The sequence below is a fragment of the Lampetra fluviatilis genome, chromosome 49 (genome assembly GCF_964198595.1).
Source record: "Lampetra fluviatilis chromosome 49, kcLamFluv1.1, whole genome shotgun sequence".
Taxonomy (NCBI): domain Eukaryota; kingdom Metazoa; phylum Chordata; class Hyperoartia; order Petromyzontiformes; family Petromyzontidae; genus Lampetra; species Lampetra fluviatilis.
Genome location: NC_136323.1, coordinates 166,923 through 172,857, shown reverse-complemented (window position 1 = coordinate 172,857; position 5,935 = coordinate 166,923).

Here is a 5,935-nt window from a genome sequence, read left to right as displayed (position 1 = left end):
TCGCGATTTCGCCACTGCATAGGAATCGATGCCCTCAACAACGCCCACTTGCCATGAACAACATTTTCCGCCTTCGATTCAACACAAACAATGAAACGATTCCAATCCCAACCATTGGACGGGCTCCATGCAGCGTATCAAGAGGAATCGTTATTTTCACAGAGAATCGATTCCTCATGTTATGCTATGGACGTTTAGCATCTACGAACAAGAATCGATTGATGGATCGATCAACTGCAGCTTTGAATAGCATTAAAGCCTCAGTTACGAACACTATTTAATCCTAATTGGTTCAGCGTTACAAGTATTAACTTGATACTGGCGCTATAATTTGAATAGAAGTTTTAAATTGGTTAGGGTTTGTTTTTCGTTTTAGTATCTGACCACCCCGGAACGCTCTCGTTCTAGAAGCCAAGTTAAAGTTAATTGATTAGGTATATAGCCCTGTGAGCCATTCGGCTCTTGAATAGGGTGCAACCGCAACAAACAAAAAACTAAAATATGAACAAGAAAACATATTAAAGTGAATATGTGACTAAGTGCATACAGAAATCCAAGAAAAGACAGCAAAATATTGCAGAAAAACCACCGTACACCAACGCTGTGTGTAAAAATCTCAGTGGGATGCAAGTCAAACAACAACAACCACAAGACAACTTAGATTAAGGCCATCAGTCTAACTCCGTACTACAACAAACATGGCCAAACCAAAAAACTTTTCTAAATCACCAAAATAAGGCCATAGCAATGTAACAGTGATCATAGGGACTGACCGAATTTTCACAATAAACGACATAAACAACATGTACCACCAAACCCTGCAGCCATAGCTGGCTGCATGAGTCACTCCACAACAGCAGGAGCATCAGTCGGAGTATCAACATTTTTCAATGCACCTTTAAGATCAGCACACTAAATAAAAACACAGGTCATACTTTGCAGCGATCATCCAGAGCGAAACATTTTATTTTAGGCCACTGAATAGCACTGGCATCTAGGGGTGTACAACTCCTCTAGAGCAGTTTTGAGTAGAGCTTGAGCCTGGATAGCGCTTCGGATGTGCGCCCAGCATGTGTAACAGGTGATATAGGCTTGGGCTTACGTGACGGACAGCAGAGAGCAGCAGTGCAGCAACATCCATAGTTGGACTGTCCCCCCACCTTCGCCAACAGGCACAGACCAGCGTGAAGTATGGTCAAGTAGCAGCAGCAACAACGACGACAACAACCTGCGACGCTGTCGGCGAGGCGGTGGTGTGCCACGGCCGCGGAGAAACTCCGCAAGCGCCGCGACTCCCCCCTCCCTGCCCCCCACCCTGAGCGCACACGCAGCACACGCACACGCAGCGCACACACACACACACGCAGCACACACACACGCAGCACACACACGCAGCACACACACACACACGCAGCACACACACACATCGTATCCCGGCGGGGGATCGCCTGGCACCACGGGTTTTCATCCGAAGGGCCCCTAGGTGGGAAGTTCCGCGGTTCCCCAGTGCCAGGAGACTGGCCGACCCTCCCAGGAGACTGGGCGACCCCACAGGACAGGTCACATTGCGGTGCCAGGAGATTGGCCGACCCTCACAGGGCAAATCAAATTGCGGCAAAATTGTCTGGGCGCACAAAGGTTCACCGGGCCAGCCGCAATGAGTCACGCACGATATCGGGGAGAGGGCTGGGGTGAAATATTAAGCGAGCAGAGCAAACGATGAGGTCAGGGAATCCCAGCGCCACAGACCAAGTAAAATAACGTGACGAACGCTCCATGTAAGGGCAGAGAAACGGTTGAAAATCACAGGTAGGTGCGCGATTGGCTGCGCAGGATGACATAACTCTGGATTTCAAAAGTCAAGGGGGTAAAAAGGGAAGCCGAAAAACGGTTCAGGTTAGATCTGATCTTCAACATCTTGGTCGCCAAGACCCCCCGGCCGTCCTGCCTCCTCGAGCCGCTCGCAGCATCCGTAGGACGCCAGCGAGTGCTGCTACGAGGCAGTGGTAGGCGAGGTTTTTTCGTCATCCTTCGACTCTAACAGCGTCCGTGCGACGCCGTGAGTACGGCTGCGAGGTAAGTGATAGGGCATGTGAATGTTTGGGGACTTGGGTTGCAGGAGGCTAGGCTCTGCTCGCAGAATATTCCCTCCGGGCAGTGCAGGGTTTCCGCCGTGAATAAACATTAGCACAGAGCATCTGTGCGGTGTCCGTGATTTGTGTTGCGGCTCCGTGGGCGGTTGCGCAGCAAGAGTGAGGGCAGAGCCGCAGCACGAGCGCTCGTTGAGATAATCGCCTGCAGGGGCGCGCAGCCGCTTTAGCGTCAGCTGTAGTGCGGGCACGTATTAGAATATAATTGCCTGCAGGGGCGCGCGCGTTCGCGGGCGTGTGTGGAATAACCCCGTGCGGCGGTGAGCCAGCAATGTAGCTATGTCCCTCAGAGGGGGCGCAAGCGCAGGGGCGCCGATCACCCGGTCGGCGGGGGCCTGGCGGGAGCCCGGCGGGAGCCCAGCGGGAGCCGATCGACACGGTGGAGGAGGGAGTGGAGGGTGCGGACGTCACGCCCCACCTGCCCGGCGAGGGCGGTGGGGTGGACGTCGGCCCTCAATCCAGCAGTGAATTTGCAAAAGGGCTGCACATATACTGTATATAAACTGCATTCGTGATTCAAACTAAACGCTTTATTTTACCAGGTAAGGCCCGCTGAGTTATGGACCTCTTTTTTCAGAAGCGACATGGCCACAAATAATAGCTCAACGAAGTGGCTTATGTGGAAATGTATAGCGGCTAAATACTCTAAACGTGTGACGTTGATTCTAAATGTGGAGGGGAAAACCCGGAGAAAATCCACGCCACCACGGAGAGAGAGAGAGAGACACCGCCAACTCCAAATATACAGCAGGCATCAGGGTCGGGATGGAACCCACAACCTCCTGTATACCAGGCGAGGTAGTTAACATCTTGCGACTTTGATGATGATGTGAGATATTCTTTAGGTCTTTCGGTAAAGTCACGTAGATAGGTTGAAAGAAAATAACAAAAAATAACAAAAAAACTACGAGTAGTTACCAGGTAAGGCCCGCTGAGTAGTTATTTTTGATATTTTTGTTATTTTCTTTCAACCTATCTACGTGACTTTACCGAAAGACCCAACGAATATGAATTCCTACAGCCACGAAAGCTTTAAGTCAAGATGATGTGAGAGAGAGACACCGCAAACTCCAAATATACAGCAGGCGTCAGGATGAACCTACGACCTCCTGCACACCAGAAGGACATACTCCGCCATATCATGTATACACTAAACGTGTACTGTAGAGACGTATTATTAAGCTATCTTTCAGGGGTTTTTTCAAGTTCCCTACTTGATTGCGGCAGAACGCATCTCGTGCAATTCGTGACAACTGAATTTACACAGCCAGGCCCTCATCCAGCAGTGGAATGACGATGGCTGACGATGATGGATGATGAAGCCAACAACGTCACGATCTTCTTTGTCCGCCACAGCGGTGGTCTCGCGCCGCCTACTGGCCACTCAGTGCAGCTAAACCCAACCCACGCAGAACATCCTCCTCACGAACCTTCTCATGTACAAGCCCTCTTGTCAATTCACTGCTGGATCAGTGCCTGTCCGCGTGGTGTGGGGGGCTATTTAACCATACTTCACCAGTTCACACGGACCGCTTAATTCACCAGTGGTCAGCGCGGAATGGTGAATGCTGGAAGCAGAGAAGTACGGAACAGCGCTGTCTGTGTGGACATTAAACTTCTTTCGCACCGTACATAGCCAACCGTGCCAATCGGAGGTCGGGGATGGACTTTGCTGCACTGCGTTACGGATCTCCCAGAGCCTATAATATATGTTGTGCAAGTGTCGCCCCTCCAAGCACTTTCCTAATCTAGGCTCACTTCTGCTTAGCTTGGGAGATCTCAGGGATCGGTCATGGACAGGTCCTGCCGCTCCTCCCTTTACCAATCCGCACTGACCAGCGTGACGAAGTGTGGTCAAAAAACCACCATGACTGACACGGCATGGGGAGGCCTTCATCAGTGGATTGACAATGGGCTGTAAATGAATCGATAAGGACACGACGCCGATAGTACAATTGGACACGTCATGAATGCAAAAAAACAATGTGAATACAATGTATATGTACATGATTTATTGTTTGAACTTTAATTCAATCAAGGATTGCAAATTACCACTTACGAAATACTATATTGACAACACACCTCAAAAAAGTAACCATCTTCATACAAGCCCTGCTATGGCTAAACATATAGACACACAAAACAAACAACTTTTTTCGATTTAAAGCTTTCGTGACTGCAGGGATTCATCTTCTTGGTTCTTTCGGTAAAGTCACGTAGAAGGGGAATAATAAAATAATAAAAATAAAACATAATAAAATCATTCTCACGACGTTTCGGCCACAACGCAAGCAGCCGTCCTCAGGTGAAGAACAGGTCTGTCGGAAAGACAGCGTCTGAATGAGGACGGCTGCTTGCATTGTGGCCGAAACGTCGTGAGAATTGTATTTATAATGTTTTATTTGTATTATTTTATTATTTCCCTTCTACGTGACTTTACCGAAAGAACCAAGAAAATGAATCCCTGCAGTCACGAAAGCTTTAAATCGAAATTTAACAGTTGTCCTATGGATAGGCTCACCCCCACCATAGTAATGTGTAATTTCCACCATTGGTTCTGGACAGTAAACATCTGCGCAGGAAATCACTTTTACCCGACTTGTGTGTGGGATTGGCAGACGAGTCGATAGGTCTACGAGCAGTCAGCAGCACCAACTTCAGAGAGAGGGAGGAAGCCCCTCAATGTGTGTCCCAGCTGAAACTTCCTGAAATGTTGTAGCTTTAAGTTACTAGCAAGTGCAGATACGCACCACATGTTACAATGAGACGCAACAGAAACAATGATGTCGACAGAAAAAAAGCCGACACTTATGTACATCTGCACCAGAACTTGGCTCACAAATGCATTATGAAGAGCAAAGCTGCAGATTCACGTTAAACTCACTCGCGTCACATTCAACAACAATGCACGCATATTGTTTAGGCAGTACATTTCCCCACAATAATCTGGCTCCAGACTCTTACTCTCGCAAATATTAGATCGATTATGCGATTTAAAATGGCAAAATGAAAGCACCATCGATTCTTCACATGCATGTGAGTCATTGCTATGACAGTATAACTTATAATATTGCAAAATAATGACAAGTGTGATTCTTGGAGGCAGTTGGAGTGAAAAGAAGCCCCTCTCACCACACACAAAAGGCACAAGTTTCACTAAGAATATTGCCATTCTGAACCTAATTACAGTCCTGTTATGCTCCAGGATGAAACCAGTAAACAGCTGTGTTTAATCCATATAAAAACACAATAGTCGAGTTTATTTTGTTTAACCAGGTGAGAATGAGAAACCAGGGTAAGACTGATTTGCATTAGTGACCTGGCAATCATGGTGCTGGACAAACTGTATTAATGGTGCTAAATAATAATAGCTATTTCATATTCCAAGGCCTATTATTCAAACCATACATACTTGGCTTTGCAACACCATGATCCTTTGTGAATCTTATGCCTTTTATGTGTGGCTATTCAAACAATTTCCGGGGAGGCATTCTATGAATCTATTTTTATTTTACCAGGTAAGGCCCACTGAGCTTTACAGCTCTTTTTCAGAAGTGACCTGGCAAAAAAAAAGGTCAACGAAGTGACTTATTATCATGTGGAAATTTAAACGCATGTTTCTAAATGTGAATGGAAAACCCGGAGGGCCCGGTTGGAGAAAAATCCACGTGACCACGAGAAGAGCATGCAAACTGCAAATATACAAGTGTCAGGGTCGGGATCGAGCCCACGACCTCCTGTATACCAGGCGAGGTAGTTAACATCATCATCCAGCAGTTGATTGT